At 42.6% G+C, this 23,444-nt stretch overlaps 1 protein-coding gene across 1 annotated transcript in view; it reads left to right on the top strand.

Moving 5' to 3' along the window:
• Positions 1-23,444, top strand: part of LOC133258790 (receptor-type tyrosine-protein phosphatase T-like) — a 447,290-nt gene that overhangs the window by 369,288 nt on the left and 54,558 nt on the right. The gene's annotated exons all lie outside the window — the stretch shown is intronic.

Here is a 23,444-nt window from a genome sequence, read left to right as displayed (position 1 = left end):
GTCGTCCCCTTCTCCTCCTGCCTTCAATCTTTCCCAGCATCAGGGTCTTTTCCAGTGAGTCAGTTCTTCGCATCAGGTGGCCAAAGTATTGGAGTTTCAGCTTCAGCATCAGTCCTTCCAATGCATATTCAGGACTTTTTTGGACAGTTTTCTCAGATTTATCTTCTTAGCTATCTTTTGTAATTTCTATTTCAGCTTTCATATTTTTAACATCTGAGAATTCTCTTTTGTTTCTCCAAATGCTCTTTTTTTATGGCATTCTATTCTTGGATGAAATATCTTCTCTTTAAGTTTCTTTTTTTAGAAATGCTCTTTGAATTGAATTTTGTTGTCTATCTCTCCTGTTAATCCCTCTGTTTCGGTATCTTTTGCACATGTTAGAGGTTTCCTTAAATGCTGGTGATGATTTACTGTCCATTCATCTTTAAGAAACGGAGACTAAAATGTGTATATTAGGTAGGAGGGGGCTTGTTCACTGAATGGCTTGACTGTACAGAGAAAAGGCAGTAAACTGGCTTTTCACTGTTGACCATTGGGATGCTCAAACCTAAGATGCTTTCCGGTTCAACTCTTCAATTTCCGCAAAGATAAACCCTCTGCTCTTTGGAAGGGCTGGGCAGTGTATTTAAATCCTGCTTTCCAGTGTTCTCAGAGCTAAGTGGAGGATGCTCTCTCCCTCAGTGTGTTGGTTTCCCTGGATTCTCCCTGGTTTTGTGGGGCAATTACCCATCCTCAGCAGGCTGTGAAATCCTACAAGCTGTATCTCTTCTATTGGATCATCTGTCGTTTGTCTAAACAGTTTTCTTCTTCCAAAATGCTATTGACACCTCTCGGTTGTTGCCATTTCCTTTCCTATTCTCTTGGTACTTGTGGGTTTATTCCTTTTTAATTCTTACATTGTCATTTTAATGAGAGTTGCTGGAAAAACGGAGATTAATGCATGTATTTATTATGTTAAGCCAAGTTTTTCTCATCTTTTTTCTATAGATATAGATTATTATCTTCACACATGTGCACATACACACACATGCTCATATTTACTAACTATATACATTTCATTTTGCAAAATTTAGAAACAAGCTCTAACTACTTGCTAGATAGCTTTTCTCTTATTTGAATTTATATCATTAGCATTTTTCTGTCACTGAATATTCTCTATTAACTGAACTTTTCCATCAATTAAATTGTATCATATTGCTGTGTTGTTTTTTATTTAATCATGTTCTTAATCTTCAGCACTGAGATTTTTTCCAGTTTTTTTACTATTATAAATGGTACGGCTATAACATTTTTCATGTAAATCTCAGTTAAAGTTTCTAATAATTTTTCTATTATGTTTGGAGTTGCTTGTTGGATGATGTGAGCATTTGAACCTGATATGTGATTCATATTTTTATGTGTAATACATAATGTGATAAAGTGGTGCATATTGTCAAATTGCCCTTCACAAGATAAGATCTCTTTGCCAACTTTGGTCTAAGCATCATGTGATTAATCCCTAAACCTTTGCTAATATTAGGAATCATCACTGTTTTAAAATTTTTGTTAATTTGATGAAAGGAAAGATACTACATGTATAGATTTGGATTTTCTTTGTCACTTGCACAGCCAGACATATTTTATGTGTTTTGTACTCTGTGCATTATCTTTTCATGAATGTTTTAATATTTATCATATATGTTTATAGGGTCTTTTATGGAGTAAATTTACCTGCTTCCCTGGTGGCTCATATGGTTAAGAATCCGCCTGCAATGCAGGAGACCCGGGTTCGATCCCTGGGTCAGGAAGATCCCTGGAGGAGGACATGGCAACCCACTCCAGTATTCTTGCCTGGAGAATCCCATGGACAGAGGATCCTGGTGGGCTACAGTCCATGGGGTCGCAAAGAGTCAGACATGACTGAGCGACTTTCATCTGTAACCATCTTTATTAAAATATATTTTCTCAGTTTTCACAGTCTTTCCAAATTTTTGATATTCTAGTAGTTTTCATTTTTAAATTGTCAATTATATAAAACAATATATTTTCTTTGGCTTTTGACCTTAAAAAGTTATTTCCCCATCCCCAAATGAGATAAATATTCTCCTGTATTTTTTCTTAGATCTTTAATGATTTGATTTTTTTCATGTTTCACATGTTCAACTCTTTATTCTTTATATTTATGTGTTAATAAGCTGGTTAATTAATTTTGGTTTGTCATGTGGATAGGAATCTAAGTCTGTTTTTTCCAAATAATTAACCAATATTCTAGGACCATGAATTAATAGTCTAAAATTTCTCCACTGATTTGAAGTGAGAACTTTCTTATCAGACACATTCTCTTATTCAAATGTCTGTTGATGTTCTTTCTACTTGCTATTATTAATTTGTCTGTTTTTATGTAGTACAACACTTTTGATTTTTATATGCTAATCAGGTATTGAATACTTGAAAAGACATTGTATTCTCTTTACACTTTAATAAAATGAGAACTGTGGCTCTTTTTGTTTCCTTTTGCATGATCTTAAGAATTATTGGACCAAATTCCAAAAAAACTCTTAGGTTTTATTAGAATTGCAAATATTATATGAATTATTTTTTGTGAGAATTTCCATCTTGACATTGAGTCTTCAGATTTGGAATCATTACATTTATTTCACTTTTTTCAAGAATTGTTTTACTTCCCTCCATAAAGTTTTATGTGTTTCTTCATCTGGCTCTCCCACGTTTCTGTTTAAATTGATTCCTAGGTATTTGCTACTATTGTGATTTAATTTATTTCCTGTTAGAGTTTCCAAGTGGTTATTGCTGCTGTATAAGAAAGCTGTTGTGTTTTATTTATTTATTTTTTTAACTGCTCACCTTACTGAACCCTTTTACCGGTCCTATAGATTTTTGAGTTGATGTTTTGGGTTTTCTATGTGTTTAATCATATCATCAGTCAAATGATTTTATCTCTTAGTTTTTATCATGGATTCCTTTATTCCTTCCTCCCTACTTCTTCCCTCTCTCTCTTTTTAATTTCGGTGCTTAGAACTTGCAAATAAATACTGAATAATGTTGGTATAGCCATGTTTCATTCCTGAAATTAGTAGAAATGACTTCAGTGTTTGACTCCTGTAAGTGATGTTGTCTTTCAGTTTCAGATGGGGACTCTGTGATTCTAAGGAAGTCTCTTCCATGTCTAGAATCCTGACTTCGTTTAACTTGAATGTTGAAATGATTTAATCCAAAGCCACTTCAGCAACAACAGATTGAAGAGCATTTTTCTTACTTCCATCCTGCTGATAAAGCAATCATGTATTAATACATTTCACATTTTCAAACAATCTTTCCATTCCTAAAATAAGCATATTATCTCTGAATGTGCATATATTTTTTTCCTGTAATGACTAATTATGATTGATTCTGGAACTCTTTTTGTGTGTACATGTTTACAGGTGAGACTGCTCTATAGTATTAAGTTAAATTTTCAATTTAAAAGGTTTAAAAAAAAACAAAAAATAAACATGGTTAGCACATCAAATAGCTCAGAAGGGCCTTGTGTTGAGAAGCCCCCAGATGCTGCTTAGCTCCTCTGTCTCCAGATCCTCCTCTTTGAGGCGTCCATTTCTATTTTTCTGCCTTTATGGTTGTGTCTACATGTGTAAATACTTTGATTACAGTGCTTTTCTTGACTTACTAACTTCAGGCATATCTACCAGATATTTCTGTAAAGAGAAATAAGGCCCTGCCTTCTAAGTCACACTCTGCGTCTCATTATAGTAAGATTTTACCCTGTATGCCTTCTGCTGGTTCTCTCAGCCAGTACAGAGAGCACGTGGAAATGTCTGCCTCTGGTTCCAGGCTCCATTGACAAGAGTCTCCTGAGTAAGAGGAGGAGACCACTGATGCTCTCCCTTTGCCCCCACTCACCCCCCTCTTTTCCATCTCTTAGCCTTGTCTTTACTCTTTGTGTCCAAGCTTGGTAATTTTTAACCTTCTCTTTGTAACTGATTCTAAAAAGTTGACCTCTGTGCACAAGTACTAAATTGAATCTCAGAGACAGAGTTCTAAGAAACTCTGTGTCCCATATTGGGAGGATTTGGTGAGCAGTTTTATAGCACTTGGTTCAAAGATGATTTTGCTAATAAGATTAGGTTGTGTTTAAAGGACTACTGTGTGACAGCAAATTTGGAAAACTCAGTAGTGGCCACAGGACTGGAAAAGGTCAGTTTTCATTCCAATCCCAAAGAGAGGCAATGCCAGAGAATGTTCAAACTACTGTACAATTGCACTCATCTCACACGCTAGTAAAGTAATGCTCAAAATTCTCCAAGCCAGGCTTCAATAGTATGTGAACCATGAGCTTCCAGATGTTCAAGCTGGATTTAGAAAAGGCAGAGGAACCAGAGATTCCCATTGACAATCAAATTGCCAACATCTATTGGATCATGGAAAAAGGAAGAGAGTTCCAGAAAAACATCTACTTCTGATTTATTGACTATACCAAAGGCTTTGACTGTGTGGATCACAACAAACTGTGGAAAATTCTTCGAGATAGGAATACTAGACCACCTAACCTGCCTCCTGAGAAATCTTAATGCAGGTCAAGAAGCAACAGTTAGAACTGGACATGGAACAATTGGGTAAGGAGTATATCAAGGCTGTATATTGTCACCCTGCTTATTTAACTTATATGCAGAGTACATCATGAGAAATGCTGGGCTGGATGAAGCACAAGCTGGAATAAAGATTGCTGGGAGAAATATCAATGACCTCAGATATGCAGATGACACCACCCTTATGGCAGAAAGTGAAGAAGAACTAAAGAGCTCTTTATGAAAGTAAAAGAGGATTGTGAAAAAGCTGGCTTAAAACTCATCATTCAGAAAACTAAGATCATGGCATCCAGTCCCATCACTTCATGGCAAATAGATGGGGGAACAGTGGAAATAGTGAGAAACTGTTTTTTGGGGCTCAAAATCACTGCAGATGGTGACTGCAGCCATGAAATTAAAAGACGCTTGCTCCTTGGAAGAAAAGCTATGGCCAAGCTAGACAGCATATTAAAAAGCAGACACCTTGTTTTGCTGACAAAGGTCCATCTAATCAAAGCTATGGTTTTTCCAGTAGTCAGGTATGGATGTAAGAGTTGGACTATAAAGAAAGCTGATACTGAAGAATTGTTGCTTTTGAACTGTGGTGTTGGAGAAGACTCTTGAGAGTCCCGTGGATAGTAAGGAGATCCAACCAGTCCATCCTAAAGGAAATCAGTCCTGAATGTTCATTAGGGGACTGATGCTGAAGCTGAAACTCCAATACTTCGGCCACATGATGTGAAGAACCTACTCATTGGAAAAGACCCTGATGCTAGGAAAGACTGAAGGCAGGAGGAGAAGGGGACGACAGAGGATGGGATGGTTGGATGGCACCACAGATTCAATGGATATGAGTTTGAGTAAACTCCAGGAGTTGGTGATAGACAGGGAGGCCTGGCGTGCTGCAGTCCATGGGGTCGCAAAGAGTCGGACATGACTGAGTGACTGAACTGAGCTGAAAGGCCTAATGCCTTTAATCTGGTCTCAGGTAATCTGATGAATTTCTGTGGGTTCCTTTAATCTGGAATGAAGCATGCGGACATCTTTCACTTGACGGGGGTTTGAGTTCTCTGGAGAGTTTAAGCATTCTGTTCTGTGTGTCCCTTGAGGGGGAATCAGGCCCTGTCCCAAGGCTGCACTCTTGTTTCGTGGCTGTTCCTCCCTTGTCTCCCCATGCGCCCCTGATTAGCTGCTGTTAGAATCTGCCCTTTGGAACTCAGGGAAGGCCATGGAGGGTGGAGCCTGTTCCCTATAAACAAGAAACAGGGCACATGGAAAGGCTTCCATGTCTGGGAGCCCCACAGTGTCCTGCTTGGTTTCATAACTGTTCTTGCCTTTCATGACTGATCAATTGCATGACTCTAAAAGTTGAAAATCCATAAACAGCACTCCTGATTACCGTGACTGTGCGAACCGTGTCACTGCAAAGCCCTACAGTTGTGCTAAGATCCTGTTTTGTCTTCTGCTGGACACAGCCACATCTTCAGTACCTCTCAATGGAGAATACTGCTAGCTTCAAGGCTGAACAATTTTTTTTCTTTTGTTTAGAGTCCACTCTTTACTTTAATCATACCAGCTAAGTTAGCAACTCTTTCCTATTCTGTAAGAGACCTCACTCACCAGAGCCACTGGTCCTGCTGTTCAAATCATTACTTTATACTCTTCCTGGCCATCATCTGAAATGTCCTTTTACAGTTAGTGTCTTTGGCTTCAGCCTAACAAGGAAAGAATTCATCTCCTGCCAGGTACAAGGCTGAAAGTTTATTTGCTTCCAAACACATTTTAAGGATTCACATAACCCTCGTACTAAAATAAAATGAAAGAGGGCACAAAAAATTAAATATTTTCAGTCCAAACAGGATTACATTCTCATGTAATTTCCTAAGAATGTATGTGCGATGTAAAATGTTTGTGACCTTATATGATTCAAAATGTCTGGGTCAGATTTAATCAGTAGTTTTTCTGGGTATATGAATTTCAGCTGAAAATAATTTTCCCTTAAACATTTGAAGCTATGGTGACTTTTCTTTCTAGGATCCAAAGTGGTTGATAAGAAGTCCTGTTACTTGAGATTCTCTCTTGTCCTTGTTTTTAAGCTCATTTACTACTTAAAAATATCCACTTATTTGCAAGAAACCCTAGGTGAAAACTATGGTATGTTTGCTATTTTGGACTGAAAATATTTAAGTTTTTGTTGTCTCTTACATTTTTTCTCAATACTGGACCTGTCCATAACTACTAGAGTGTGCTAGGAAGCAGACAACAGATTCTAGGCTTGGGACTGGCAGAAAGTTCTACCTTGTTGAGCCGAAGCAAAAAGTACAAACTGAATTTATTTTCTGCTTTCCTTTGCCAGATATCAGTCTTTGGTTTCTATCATGGATTGGGCTTTACCTCCTCTTTAGATGTTGGCAGTCTTTATAGGTTTAGGTTAAAACTCATTTATCCACTTGGTGCTGCTGCTAAGTCGCTTCAGTCGTGTCCGACTCTGTGCGACCCCAGAGACGGCAGCCCACCAGGCTCCCCCATCTCTGGGATTCTCCAGGCAAGAACACTGGAGTGGATTGCCATTTCCTTCTCCAATGCATGAAAGTGAAAAGTGAAAGTGAAGTCGCCTAGTCATGTCCGACTCTTAGCGACCCCATGGACTGCAGCCTACCAGGCTCCTCCACCCATGGGATTTTCTAGGCAAGAGTACTGGAGTGGGGTGCCATTGCCTTCTCCGATTTATCCACTTAGTCATCTGGAAAACCCTGAACTCTTACAGGCTACCCCTGTATCCCACTGGATCCCTGCGCCAGGGCTGTGTTTAAATACAGGGAAGCACAACTGATCAACATACTAATATCATGGGTACTGACATCTTCAGTTTCTGTAAATGGATGTGTCTGCTTATTCTTTACTCAGATTTGAATTCATTCATGATTGCTCCTTTCAAAGAACCTACTATAAAAACATCAGTGAGTAGGTAGTGGTGGAAGAGTTAGTTGAGCAATTGTGTCCTAAGCTCTTTGCAGCCCCATGGACTGTATCCTGCCAGGCTCCTCTGTCCATGGAATTCTCCAGACAAGAATGCTGAAGTGGGTAGCCATTCCCTCCTCCACGGGATCTTTCCAACCCAAGGATTGAACCCAGGTCTCCTGCATTGCAGGCAGATTCTTTACTGTCTGAGCCACCAGGGAAACCCTAATCAGAGAGTAAGTAGACTTCGCTAAATATTCCTTGTGTGAGAAGAAAGTAAACTCTTGAGAGCAAACAAATGAAAATTTCTATCAGACTTTTATTTTTCAGTGATAACTCTCATCTCTGTTTCCACTGGTTTTATTTAACTCTTCCTTTTTCTTATTTAGCATTTGGTTTAATTTACTCTATTTCTTTTCTTTCTTCCATTATTTTTTTTCTCCTCTTAATAATGGAAAGCAATTAAGCTTTGCTCAAAGCTTCTGTCCACAAAGTTGCATACCTATACCCAGCATGGTGTTAAGACAAGGGAGCTTGTGAATGATGAGAATTTCCTTTAAATTAGAATATTTTTTCTCACTTATAAAGGTTATTCTTAAGAAGGGTTCTTGTAAATGACATGCTGTCCACCCGATCATGGATGATAGAATTTTTGTGTTGCCTACCTCTTGATGAAAAGTGGTACTAAAGATGATAGCAAAGCATTTGTTTTCTTATGTAGAAAATACTAATAAATGGGACGGGCTACATGGTTTCTAGGATTCCTTTAAGTAATAACATTCTGTAATCCTGTGAATTAGTTAACTAAGTTCATTTCCAGAGAGTAATAACACTCACTCATTCACAAGTACATTTGTTGAAAACTTACTTCAATATTAAAAATTGAGAACTTGCAAAGCAATTTACACATATCATCTAATTTAGTATTCTTAAAAAAAATCCATGAGTTCAGAGTGATAATTATTATTGTCTCAACTTATGTATAGGAAGAATGATTCAGATGTTTAGGTTAAGATCATCAGCAGAAATTGCATTACAGAAATCCTTTTGCCCAATACCTATTGAATCGAGCAAACAAAAATAAAAACAAAAATAGATAAAATTCACCACAACATCTAAACAAGGTAAAGGGAATAATTAAATTCAATAAACTCTTCAAACTGGTAACTTTGAAAAGGAAAGCAACAGAAAACACTGTTGGGATATAGAGGGATAAAGCTGGACTCCTCTTTCCCCATCCACCAGAAAGCAGAGCCTAAAATTACTCACTATCCCAAACATCTGGAACGAAACGTATTGAATGAGTAGCATTAACCTTTCCTTTGACTGAGAACCAAGAAAAGGGCCCTGGGGCAGGTGCGGGGGTAGAGAGGAGTGAAGGGAGAAGGGTTATGGGGAAGGTTAACTTTCTCTGATGATAGCAAAGGCTTCAGGACTGCATACTGGATCGGAGCAATAATATAAAATAAGAGAACATTTCCTCATAGGAAGAGCCAGTGCCTCAAATGGATGGAGTGAATCTGATTATGAGGCTATTTCTAGGAAGAAGGACTAGATCTCCAATATTGTTACCATGACGGAACATCACCTTGGCTGAGCTCTCCCCTACCTGTCACTGTTCCATTAGGTTACAGAAATTGGGTAGAACAAAGAATACTCAATCTTCAAACTTCAGTTTCAAAGGGAAAACAAAATGTTCCCTGCTTTGGTGGGAAGAGAGTCAGGTGTCACTTTGTATATCACAGTGCATAAAGTGTCAGGACAGAGCCACCCGAGCAGAGCAAGGAGACAAATGGTGGGGCAGTGTTAGCGCGTGCCACACAACAAAACAACAACCAGACAAGCAGGGCTACAGCACGAAAGAGCAGTACTGCCAACCCACACCGGGATACAAACCGAGGAGCAGAGCTGAATGATTCACACTCGTTTCACTCTGTGGAATGATATTCATCGAAAGGTAAGAGTTCAAGGATGAGGTGATAAATTCACAGGATGAGATTAAGAGGGACAAAAGGAACATGTTGAGGCCGCTAGATAGCTTTCGTGGGATTAATGAGATAAATGAAGAACAGCAGAAGATGAACTGCAACAGACTCCGAACAGAATTACACTGAGGGAAATAAGTATGAAGGAACATGACAGGCACATGAATGCAGATGAAAGAGTGATGAAAGTCGTCAAGTGAAGCTTAAAGATAGCTAGAGGGAAAAGAAGATTTATCCAGAGATAGGTATGCATACATGTATATAGAAACATGATTTATTCAAATATGTAACATAGCTTAATTTAATTAATAAGAGCAAATCCTTTTGAATTGACCATACATGAAACCCTTTTTTTTTTTAGGTGTTTACGCTTGTTGATTAATTTTTCACAATAAGGGGTATGAGTATTGTCAATTTATAGGTGAGGAGATTAAGACATAGTTAAATGATTTGCCCAAGGCCACACAATTAGTAAATAGAGTAGGACTGTGCTTTAAAAGTGGAGAAGGCGATGGCACCCCACTCCAGTGTTCTTGCCTGGAGAATCCAAGGGATGGGGAAGCCCGGTGGGCTGCCATCTATGGGGTCACACAGAGTTGGACACGACTGAAGTGACTTAGCAGCAGCAGCAGCAGTGCTTCAAAAGAGCAGAATTATGCTATCTGCCTCTAAGTAGAAAAAATTTCCTGAAGTAAATGAATAACTAAATTTGCAGTTCAAAATAGATAGTGTTGCAAGCAATAGCATTGTTTTATTGGTTGACCTGGAGAAGGCAATGGCAACCCACTCCAGTATTCTCGCCTGGAAAAGCCCACAGACAGAGGAGCCTGGTGGGCTGCAGTCCATGGGGTCACTAAGAGTCGGACATGACTGAGTGATTTCACTTTCACTTTTCCTTTCATGCATTGGAGAAGGAAATGGCAACCCACTCCAGTGTTCTTGTCTGGAGAATCCCAGGGACGGGGGAGCCTGGTGGGCTGCCGTCTCTGGGGTTGCACAGAGTTGGACACGACTTAGCGGCAGCAGCAGCATTGGTTGACCAGAAAGTTCATTTGGGTTTTTGCGTAAGATATTACAACCCAATACCTTCCCACCAGCAACGTATGAGGGTTTCCATCTCTCCACATCTCCCCCAACACTAATTATTGTTTGGGTTTTTTTGGATCATAGGATTCTACTTTATCTAGTTTTCTGTGTATCTCTATATATCTGTGTAGAATAGGCAAACTTGTAGAGACAGGAAATAGAAATTACCAGATTGGGGGAGGAGGTTATGGCTTAGATGGTACAGAATTTCTCTTTAGGATGATAAAAAAGCTCTGGAAATGGATAGTGGTGATGGTTGCAAATATTGTGAATGTAATTAATGCCACTAAGTTGTAGGATTAAAAATCATGAAAACAACAATTTTGTATTAGACATTTTACCACATTAAAAAAAAAAACAAACCCATTGTGTTCCAGGAAAATTTGGTACAGAATGCTGAATGCTGAGACATATCCGAGTTAAGCTATTAAACCTTAGGATAAAGAGAGAAATTACCCAGTTTTCCAGACACTGGAATATCCTGGACAAAGAAAAGAAAACAAAATCTGGCTGGCCTCAAGCTCTTCTACAGCAGCTTTAGGTTTGGGGAGACAGTGAAATGTCAAATGGATTTAATGGAAAGAAAGGGACTTCCCTGGTGATTCGATGGTTAAGACTGCTGTTCCACTCAGGGAGCATGGTTTCAATCCTTGGTTGGGGAACTAAAGATGAATGCCATTGAAATAATGAAATAATTTGCCATTGAATGCCAAATGAAATAATGCCATTTGTAGCAACATGGATGGATCTAGAGATTGTCATACTGAGTGAAGTTAGAGAAGGAGAAGTATCTTATGACATCCCTTATATGTGGAATCTAAAAGGAAATGATACAAATGAACATACCTACAAAACAGAAAGAGGCTCATCAACTTAGAGAACAAACTTATGGTTGCAGAGGGGGCGGGATAGTTAAGGGAGTTTGGGATGGACACGTACACACTGTTACATTTGAAATGGATAACCGACAAGGACCTACTGCATGGCACGTGGAACTCTACTCAGCGTTATATGGCAGCCCGCATGGGAGGAGATGGGGGAGAATGGGTACATGTGTATGTGTGGCTGAGTCCCTTTGCTGTTCACCTCAGCAACATTGTTAATCGGCTATACCCCAGTACAGGATTGCTACTGCTACTGCTGCTAAGTCGCTTCATCGTGTCCAACTCTGTGCGACCCCATAGACGGCAGCCCACCAGGCTCTGCCGTCCCTGGGATTCTCCAGGCAAGAACACTGGAGTGGGTTGCCATTTCCTTCTCCATTGCGTGAAAGTGAAAGTGAAGTTGCTCAGTCGCCACCAACTCGTAGGGACCCCATGGAATGCAGCCCATCAGGCTCCTCCATCCATGGGATTTTCTAGGCAAGAGTACTGGAGTGGCTTGCCATTGCCTTCTCCCAATACAGGATAAAAAGTTTAAAAAAGAAAAGTACATGTACTTGTTCATAAAGATAGACCTAGAGTCTGTCATACAGAGTGAAGTAAGTCACAAAGAGCAAAACAAATATTGTATATTAACACATATATGTGGACTCTGGAAAAATGGTGCAGATGAACCTTGTAGGGTAAGGGAGTTAGAGAAGGCAAGGTTCAGAAAAAGAATGAGACCGGCACTTTACAGAAACAGATTGCCGTTAATGAGGCAAGAAGGGGCAGCAGTCAGATTAGTGAGCTACTGCACTAACCCAAGAAAACAATAATATATATACGCATCAACCTTAATGCCCATTTTTTTTTCCTTCGGGTGAGAGAGTTCTTTGTTTTGCATAGAATGGTAGGGAGGACCCGGAGGGGAGTTTTAACTCCAGGCTATTTTGAGCCTGTAACTTTCCTTCAAACTTATTTTCAGCTCATCAGTAAAGACACAGATGAATAGAACGGACGTGTGGGCATGGCGCAGGGGATGGGGGGTGATGAACTGGGAGATGACTGACGCGTGTGCACTGCCATGTGTAACACAGATACACGAGTGGGAGCCTGCTGTGACGTGTAGAGGGCTCCGCTCGTGTTCTCTGGTGACCTAGATGGGTGGGATGGGGGTGAGGTGGGGTGGAGGTCCAAGAGGGAGGGGGTACACATATACACACACATAGCTAATTCACTTTGTTATACAGCATTGGAAAGCAACTATACTCCAGTTAAAAAAAAAACAATACATGTGCTCAGAATAAGTATAACTTCCATGAGATCTTGAAAATGTCCTGAGTCACAAAATCCAGCCAATTAAGAGTGAATAAAAATGAAAGATTCGTGAATGTGCAGCTCATAGTATAAGGACTGATGATGGGTAGTGATGCCATTTAAATATAGAGGTAACAATAAACAACTCGGCAGTTACAGTTATAGATCAGGGTGTGAAGGTTATAAACCCAGGCAGCCACCAACACTTAAAGCTGAGAGATTGAGAGCTAGGGAGAGGGAATTTGAGAGGAAGTGTGTGAGTGCTAATGCTGTCTTTCACAGCATGAAGTCATTAAATAGTGTCTAAAATTAAAATAAATAGTTAAAAAACAACATAATTACTCCAGACTCTTCATGATTTCTTCACAGTCTGTGTTTGTAACTTCAAAAGGATCATTTGGCAAAAAGCTTATGGTGAAGAAACATTTGACGGTCTACATTTCCTTCCATTTGTTTAGTTATATTTTTCTTCTGTTAAATACAAGTAAAAATCAATATCACACATAAAACTTTTAAAATAGTACATGATGTTTTATCCCATATTTGATAGTACTTGGCCACCTCATGCGAAGAGTTGACTCATTGGAAAAGACTGATGCTGGGAGGGATTGGAGGCAAGAGGAGAAGGGGACGACAGAGGATGAGATGGCTGGATGGCATCACTGACTCGATGGACGTGAGTCTGAGTGAACTCCGGGAGTTGGTGATGGACAGCGAGGCCTGGCGTGCTGCGATTCATGGGGTCACAAAGAGTTGGACACGACTGAGCAACTGATCTAATCTGATTTTTTCTTGTTCTTCTGCCCATCCATCTATTTGAGATCCATCCTTCTGTCTCTGCATATATAATAAGATCGGGTTCCCAGGTGGCACTAGCAGTAAAGACCCTGCCTGCCAAGGCAGGAGATGTAAGAGACACGGGTTTGATCCCTGGGTTGGGACAATCCCCTCGAGGAGAGCATGACAACCCACTTCAGTATCTTTGCCTGGAGAATCCCATAGACAGAGGCGGCTGGCGGGCTACTGTCCAGGGGTCCCAGAGAGTTGGATGTGACTGAAGCAACTTAGCCTGCATGCATATCATAAGATACTTACAGTGATGTTAGCCATATGTTAATGATAGCTGTTTACGGGCGGTGAGACTTGGGACTATTTTTAACTTAGATATTTGTATTTTTTGGCACTTCTTGAATTCTTCGAAGTGAATTATGTATCATTTTCATAGTAACAATGAAGTGATCTGTCAAGAGACAAGTATTGTGTATTAAGACATATATGTGAAATCTACAAAGATGGTGTAGATAAACTTACTTTCAAAGCAGAAATAGACAGACATAGATAACAAATGTTTGGATACCAAGCTACCAACAAGGGGGTGGGGTGGGATGAATTGAGAATTTGGGATTGACATATATATATATACACACACACACACACACACACACACACACACACACACACACTACTATGTATAAGCTTGGAGAAGGCAATGGCAACCCACTCCAGTACTCTTGTCTGGAAAATCCCATGGATGGAGGAGCCTCGTAGGCTGCAGTCCATGGGGTCCCTAAGAGTCGGACATGACTGAGCGACTTCACTTTCACTTTTCAGTTTCATGCATTGGAGAAGGAAATGGCAACCCACTCCAGTGTTCTTGCCTGGAGAATCCCATGGACAGAGGAGCCTGGTGGACTGCCATCTATGGGGTTGTACAGAGTCGGACATGACTGAAGCAACTTAGCAGCAGCAGCAGCATGTATAAGCTTCACTGGTGGCTCAGGTGGTAGAGAATCTGCCTGCAGATCAAAATCTGCTGGTTTCAATCCCAGTATCCAGAAGACCCCCTAAAGGAGGGCATGGCTACCCACTCCAGTATTCTTGCCTGGAGAATTCCATGGACAGAGGAACCTGGCAGCCTACAGTCCATGGGGCAACAAAGAGTCAGACATGACTGAGCGACTTTCACTTCCATGTATACAATAACTCATGAGAACTGCCCGTATAGCACAGGGAACTCCATTTAATGCTCTGTGGTGACCTAAACGGGAAGGAAATCAAAGAAGCGGGGACAAGTGTCTAGGTATAACTGAGTCACTTTGCTGTATAGCAGAAACTGACACAGCTCACACAGTAAGTAAAAAGGCAAGCAGATATGTCAAGATGTTAACAGTGTAGATCACGAGTAGTGGAGCAATGGATGTTTATTACAGGTTTCCCCGCTATCCAAAAGGAAAGCGTTCCTATGAGACGTTTCCTAAGTCGAAATGGCACAAATCGAAGAAGCAATTTCCTTAGGACACGTCTTGCTAATGGATACACAAAACAAATGGAGATAAAGCACAGATGCTCACAGACATGGTTCAAAACTGTGTCCACATGATGCTGAGAAGCTCCATCTAGTTCCCAGGGAAGGAGTTGGAGGTGCCTCTCTAACACATCCTGCAAAATAAATGCTGAACCTTATTTTTGCTTTTAGTTTTTTCCAAGAGCAGAAATCCTCTTTGGGTTTCTTTGTATTGGCAAAAACAGATACTAATATAAGTCTTCTGTAAAAGTAAAGTGGTGTAAAGCAAACTGTTGAAAAATGGGGACACCTGTATATTATTCTTTGTTTCTCTGTTTTCTCTGTTGTTTCTTTATTAAATTCTTTGTAAGTTTCTCTATTTTCTGACACTTTAATTTACTAAGATGGTAAATACATTAAAAAATGAGATGCTTGTCCTAGGTTAGATGATGCTTGTCCTAGGTTAAATGTTGGCGCTGTGAGTCAAGTCTTGATGCTGGAGGTTGGGAGAGATGAGCCAGGATGGCCCACGACCTGAGCAAAAGTAGGAAGCAGCGTTGAGAAACTGCTCTGAAATCTGATTTCTCCCCTGTGGGTGAGGGACCATAATCTAGTTGTCATGAATCTGAGGCCTAAACTTTTATTTATTTATTAATTATTATTATTATTATTCTACTTTACAATATTGTATTGGTTTTGCCATACATCAACATGCATCTGCCTCGGGTGTCCACGTGTTCCCCATCCTGAACCCCCCTCCCACTTCCTCCCCATCCCATCCCTCTGGGTCATCCCAGTGCACATCCACAAGCTTCCTGTATCCTGCATCGAACCTGGACTGGCGATTCATTTCTTATATGATATTATACATGTTTCAATGACATTCTCCCAAACCATCCCCCGCCTCCCTCTCCCACAGAGTCCAAAAGACTGTTCTGTGCATCTGTGTCTCTTTTGCTGTCTCGCATACAGGGTTGTCATTACCATCTTTCTAAATTCCATATATATGCATTAGTATACTGTATTGGTGTTTTTCTTTCTGGCTTACTTCACTCTGTATAATAGGCTCCATCCAGTTTCATCCACCTCATTATCTGTGATTCCATTTTTATTTCTAAACTTTTATTGAAACCCTAAAACCATGGACTGTGAGAACTGGAAGGAATCTGGAAACCATCCTTATCCATCCTACATGTTTAACAGATGAAGGGCTGCAGACCCCAGCTTCTGTTTCATCCAGACATTGGTTAGAACTGGGAAATGTTTTTGAGGCCAGGTAGTGCAATCCCGCAGAGAAGGCAATGGCACCCCACTCAGTACTTTTGCCTGGAAAATCCCATGGATGGAGGGCCTGGTGGGCTGCAGTCCATGGGGTCGCTAGAGTTGGACATGACTGAGTGACTTCACTTTCACTTTTCACTTTCATGCTTTGGAGAAGGAAATGGCAACCCACTCCAGTGTTCTTGCCTGAGAATCCCAGGGACGGGGAGCCAGGTGGGCTGCCATCTATGGGGTCGCAAGGAGTCGGACATGACTGAAGCGACTTAGCAGCAGCAGCAGCAGCAGCAGCAGCAGTGCAATCCCGAAGGTGAATTGGGCTTACTTAGCACTGTGTGTAATTGCTGCATGAACTTGGTCTCCAAGTTTTATCCAGTTCTGTGAAATCACTCTGTCCCCAGGGGATGGATGCCTGATGCAGGTTCAACAGACATGTAGCTCATGCTTTTCCTGTGTCTTTAACTGTGCCAAGTAGGTCTCCTTCTCCTCCCACTCTCTATTGTGTTGATATAGAAGTTGAGTCTCAGCATGAAGGCAGGTGACCTGTACAGGGCCACTCAGTATAGTTGTGAAAGTGAAAGTCACTCAGTTGTGTCCAGCTCTTCGTGACCCCATGGATTATGCAGTCCATGGAATTCTCCAGGCTGGAATACTGCAGTGGATAGCCTTTCCCTTCTCCAGGGGATCTTCCCCACCCAGGGACTGAGCCCAGGCCTCCTTTATTGCAGGTGGATTCTTTACCAGCTGAGCCCCAAGGGAAGCCCAAGAATACCAGAGTGGGTAGCCTATCCCTTCTCCAGCAGATCTTCCTGACCCAGGAATCTAACCAGGGTCTCCTGCATTGCAGGCAGATTCTTTACCAACTGAGCTATGGGGAAGCCCAGTATAGTTCTAAAGGGTTGAATAATAAATAACCCATTGAACCTGTGAATGTGACCTAATTTGGAAAACAAAGGTCTTTGCAGATGTAGTCAAGGATCTCAAGGAGAGTTCATCCTGGATTTAGGGTGGGCTTGACCTCCAAATATAGGTGTTTGTGTACAAGAAAGAGATTTGAGACGTAAAAACAGAGGAGAAGGCCACGTGAGGATGGAGACAGAGGCAAGAGTGATGCGGACAGCAGAAGCTGGAGGAGGCAAGGATTCTCCCCAGAGCCGTAGGAGAGAACCCAGCCCTGCAGTCACACCTTGATTTCAGACTTCTGCCCTCCAAAATTGTGAGAGAGTAAATTTCTGTCTTCTGAAACAGCCAGGTTTGTGGTAATTTGTTATGACAGCCCTAGGAAACTCATGTGTGTGCGTGCGTGCTCAGTCGCTCAGTCGTGTCCGACCCTTTGCGACCCCTTGGACTGTGTAGCCCACCAGACTCCTCTGTCCATGGGATTTCCCAGGCAAGAATACTGGAGTGGGTTGCCATTTCCTTCTCCAGGGGATCTTCCCAACCCAGGGATTGAACCCTCTTGTGTCTCCTACATCAGCAGGTGGATTTTTTACCCCTGCACCCCCTGGGAAGCCCAGGAAGCTCATATACGTGGTAGGTAAGAGCCAGTCTTGGCCCATATATATTGTCTTTGCTTTTGGCTCTGGATGCTAATATATCATTTTTGGTCAACACGGAAAAAGCAGATATAGCTTACTTGGTGTAAATGCTGAAAGAAAAACTCAACATCTTGAGACGTGGATGAAGAATCGGAGCCACGTGTTTGGAGTGAAACAAAGGGCACCTGGAGATCACAAGGCTCAGCAACTCTGCTCTGGATGGTCAGAGTCCAGGGTGAAAATCAACTCTGTGGTCCTTTGGGAATCCAGCCTCTTGCAGCTTCCCACGAAAATCCCCCTGAGGACAGCAACAAAGGCTGAGGCCATAGCAACTAAGACAGGTAACCTTTGGACAGAACCTGGGAGAAATGTCCCTCAACCCTTAAGCTGATTGAAATGGTCAGGATAAACAATAGATCAGCCACCTATTCTGTGCCCCCAACAGAAGTGAGATGTGGCTTTAATTCTTCCCTGTTCCTCTCATAGAAGGGATGTCTAACCTGAAATGGGACAGATATCCGTTTGTGGCAAGAACACAGCTTTCTAAAGTGCTCAGAGTTCTATTGTTTTCCTCCCACCCTTTCTTTTTACATCTTGCTGAAGGCTGAAACTCACAAATACAACAGGACAAAAATTAGCTGGAAAATTGTGGCAGAACATTGCCTCTTGGACGGTGTAGTTTTCGCACGTAGAGTGCTATAGGTGGGTTGGGAGGAAAGCTTCCGTGCAATTCATGTACACCATCTGCTCATAGTGTCAGAGAACCGGACAGCAAGCAGAGGAGATGATCCAACCACCAGCCTTCTGAACTGCATTGTAGTTAAGAAGAAGAATACCTGACGTCTATTGAGAGCTTAGTATTTGCTGTAGAAGAAGTGTTAGCTGCTCAGTCATGTCCGACTCTTTGCGGCCCCATGGACTCCTGCCAGGCTCCTCTGCCCATGGAATTCTCCACACAAGAATACTGGAGTGGTTAGCCATTCTCTTCTCTAGAGGATCCTCTTGACCCAGGGATCAAACCTGTGTCTCCTGCGTGGCAAGGCAGGTTCTTTACCATGTTTGCTGAGTATCTCCTAAGTCAGGGATCCACAGACTTCATAGGCTGCCTCTGGCCCCTGTTTTTGTGAAGTTTTATTGGAACACTGCCTCATTTATTTATCTATTTTTATGACTGCCACCACGCTCCAGAAGCAGAGTTGAGTGTTTGTGGCAAAGATTATATAGCTTCCAAAGCCTCAAATATTGATTACCTGGCCCTTTATGAGAATAGTTTTTCAGCCTCTTTTCTGAGCCATTGCATATATTAACTCAGTTAATCCTCATGGTGACCCTAGAAGGCTGGGATTTTTATTATACCCATTTTGCAGATTGGGAAACAAATACATGGAGAGTCTAAGTAATCTGCCCAACAGTGCACTTTAGGAAATGACGGAACTGGAATTTGACTGCAGGCAGTCTGACTCGTGCATCTGGACTGCCTTGTACTCCCAAGTACAAATCTATGGGATGAGATAATCTTCTGTGTGTTAGGATTCTGGGTGTGAGTTGGGCCTGTCTACCTGCTTTGCAGGTGTGTACAGAAGAAGAGGATCTGACACATGAGAGGTCAGCTTGTTCTCCTTGTTCTGTTAGCAAAGTGTAAGAGCATGGGTGTAATTAGAAGTGAATAGGTTGAGATTCAAGCAATTTGGTTACAGCCCTGTGATCTATGCTATAAAAATGATACAGTATCAGAAATACATGGGCTCAGAATATATACCATTCAGAGAGCCTTCCTGTGGAAATTATCACTGAACATTGGAATATCAAAAGATGAACCCCAAATCAGAAACTCAAAATGAAGAAATCATGGGATAAAGGCTGGTGAGCATCCCTGGGAGAGGCATCTACTGAAGCCCTATTCAGCTTGTCCCAAAGCTCTGGAGGAGGATTTCCATCTCAATGAATTCTCTCTGATGAAGCACCCTGGCTGCCTTGTTCGCAGCTGTATTCCCAGGGCCTCCTCCAGCGCCTGGCACTTAACAGGTGCTCAGTGTACATTTGTCCTAGAACAAAGTTGCTACTTAATGAACCAGCGGCCCTGTGGAAGGAAGGCTTGTGCCTTTCCCCGTGGCATCTGAGTGTAGCTGTGGTGCAAAAAAAAAGTCCACTATAAACTGTAATCCCTCATTAAGCCTCTTCTTCGGGAAAGGTTTACAAACCACAGTCACAGGCCCAATTAAATGCCACAACTGCGTAGAAAGCACCAACCCATGCCAGGAAATAAGGCTGCTAGGAAATACTGCAAGATGTTGGTGGTGTTGTCTTTCTATGGTGGGCGATTTTCTCTCCTACATTCTACTTTTCTGTTGTTCTCCCCTGCCCCGGGTTTTACTTTAAATGAAAAACAATGACTGCTACACCACGTCTCCAAGTTTGGTGTTTGGTCATCTCTACCGGAATTCTCCTACTTGATACCTGAAACGCATCTTTGGGTGTTGAGCATCGTAGGGACCTAGAATCTTGTTATGGACTGAAACTTACCTCCCTCCCCCGATTCATATATTGAAGTCCTAGCCCCCCTCCACCTGTACCTCAGAATGTGACCTTATTTGTAAACAGGAATATTGCAGATATAAGGCCCCCAACTCCAATAAGGCTGTGTCTTTATAAAAAGGGGAAATTTGAAGGCAGAGAGATGGGGAGAATTCAGTGTGAATTTGAAGGCAGAGATTGGGGTGATGCTTCTACAAGCCAGAAAATGCTTAAGACTGCCCGCCTCCCAGCAGAAGCTGGGGCAGAGACGTGGGACAGATTCTCCAGGGACAGATTCTTCTCCCTTGGGAAGAACCAGCCCTGCCTACACCTTGACCTCAGACTCCTAGGTTTTAGGACTGGGAGACAAAGCTTTCCCACTGTTTCAGCCACTCAGTGTGTGGTCCTCAGTTACGGCAGCTGCAGAAAAGTAACACAGAGCCCATCGCCTGTGTGGTGGCTTTCAGCCCTGGGGCTTCTTCACCTTGTCCTGCTCCCACCTTGTCCTGCTCCGTCTTTCTGTCTGTGTCTGGGTGAAGCTGGCAGGGTCTTTTCGGTGGTCTGGAATGTAGAGCCGCCTTAACTGGATGGGGGAGGAAACAGGAAGAGGGAGGGTCACCAAGGGGCAGGGAGGTGTTTGCCTCGTGGTCAAGGAGTCCAGAGTGGATTCTGGTAGAAAAAGTGAGACCAGGGAAGGAGGCTGGGGATGGATATTAAGGTCAGATGGAAGTAGGAAGTCAGATTTGCAATCAACAGGACTGGGAACAGGTTGAGAAGTAGAGGAAGAGAGAGGAAGAAGGAGCAGTTTGGGATGAAGGTGTGAAGAATGTCAGAGGGACTTGATGTCATAGCCCTGGTTGAGAGCCAGGGGGACATGCTAGTGGCTTCACAGATACAGGTAAGACTGGGGGACCCTCTGCATCTATTTCTGTGAGTTAGCATTTCCCTCTAGGTATCCCCTTGCTGCCCTCTGATGTGCAGAGCCAACCATGGTTGCCTTCCATGGTGATGAAAGCCCCTGCCCCCTCCCTAATCTGGCCCACAAAGACTGATGCTCAGAAGCATTCCTGGGAGTGAGAATTGAGAAGGCAGTTTCATGCAGGGTAGTGTAGGGCAATGGTCAAGAGCACAGGCTCTGGCCCCATATTACAGTGTTGTGACCCCAGGGGGCCTGTCTGTTCATGGCAAATGCAGGGACCATCCAGTGGACGGGAGCTGGCCTAATCTCCTGGCTTATCATGGTCCACCCAAACAGGCTGGGTCCCTGGGAGCCCGTTTGCACACAAAAAAAGTGGTTCTCAATCTTGAGCGTGCATCCGCATCACCTGGAAGGCTTGTGAACGCATAGTGACTGGCCATGCTCCTGAATTTCTGATGCAGCAGGTCAGGAATCTATTTTTCTATCAAGTTCCCAAGTGATACTGATGTAGCTGGTTTGGGGGCCACATTTGGAGAACCAGTGGCAAAGGAAAAATGTTCCTTGGGGTAAATTGGGGAGAGTCATGGCTCCTGGTGCCTTCCGGAGTCATAATGTGCATGGGAAGTGAGCCTGGAGCGTACCTGATCCTGCTGGTAGGTAGGGCCAACTGTCTTACCCTCTGTTGTAGTCAGATATCCACAGGAGGGCTTGGGGATGCTGCTGCTGCTGCCCATGTCTGTGACAACTGACATTTACATAAGATCTTAAGATGTATTAAGATGTATTAAGCTCAGTTGATAAAGAATCTGCCTACCATACAGGAGACCTGAGTTCAATTCCTTGGTTGGGAAGGTCCCCTGGAGAAGGAAATGGCAACCCACTCCAGTATTCATGTCTGGAGAATCCTATGGACAGAGAAGCCTGGCAGGCTATAGTCCATGGGGTCTCAAGAGTCGGACATGACTTAGCAACTAAACCAAACCACCACCATCCTAAGTACTTACTGTATATAACACATTTAATTATCATAACAAACCTATGAGACAGGTTCTCCTATTACTGTCATTATTTTCACATCACAGTTGAAGAAACTGTGGCCCAGAGAGGTTTAGTAACTTGCCCAGGGTCACACAGCTGGTAGCTGACATAGCTGGAATTTGATCGGCCAGTCTAAATCCATATCCTACCTTACTCCTCTGTTCTTGCAGGAGAGAGAGAGGGCAAGAAATGACCCTAGCGATGTTGGCCATTTCATTTGGCCTCTCTTTGCCCTCGTTCTCACCTCAAAAAAGGAAATAGCTTTTCCTATTTTAAATGAAAGACATGCCTTTACATTTTAAAAACAAAAGCTGTCAGGATTAATTGGATAACAGCTGTCAAATTCTTGTAGTTCCTTAGAGGATGGTAAAAGAGGAGGAATAATTATTGTGCTATTTTCTATGCAGACCCTAGTACATTTGGGGGAGTCAATAAGTGTCTAATGATATTCTTGGTAATTAGCAATGATTGAAGGGGGCTGCTCACATCAGCAGAGAGGCCTCACAGAGGTAGGGCTGTAGAGCGAGGCTCAGTGTTTGATGGTCAGTAGTCAGAGCCCTCGGAGAAGGCGATGGCACCCCACTCCAGTATTCTTGCCTGGAAAGTCCCATGGATGGAGGAGCCTGGTAGGCTGCAGTCCATGGGGTCGCTAAGAGTCAGACACGACTGAGCAACTTCACTTTCACTTTTCACTTTCATGCATTGGAGAAGGAAATGGCAGCCCACTCCAGTGTTCTTGCCTGGAGAATCCCAGGGACGGCGGAGCCTGGTGGGCTGCCGTCTATGGGGTCGCACAGAGTCGGACACGACTGAAGCGACTTAGCAGCAGCAGCAGCAGCAGCAGCAGTAGTACTCAGAGCCCTCCTGTCCCTAAATGAGATGCACAGGGTGAGGCCCTGGAGGAGGAGGGCACCTTCTCCAGCAGGTTAGCATACTTCCCAGTCCAGTACAGAGAGAGGCAGCAAGACTGCTGGCCCACCTGCCCAAGGTTATGGACCCCTTGCTCGTCAGGGTTCAGTCCAGCAGTTCTCAAAGTGTGGCCCGCACATCCACTACATCAACTTCACTTAGCAACTTGTCAGCATTCTCGGGCTTCATCCCA

The sequence above is a fragment of the Bos javanicus genome, chromosome 13 (assembly GCF_032452875.1).
Source record: "Bos javanicus breed banteng chromosome 13, ARS-OSU_banteng_1.0, whole genome shotgun sequence".
NCBI lineage: Eukaryota > Metazoa > Chordata > Mammalia > Artiodactyla > Bovidae > Bos > Bos javanicus.
Note: the sequence above shows the minus strand (reverse complement) of the source record. Positions and strands in the feature narration are given on the sequence as shown.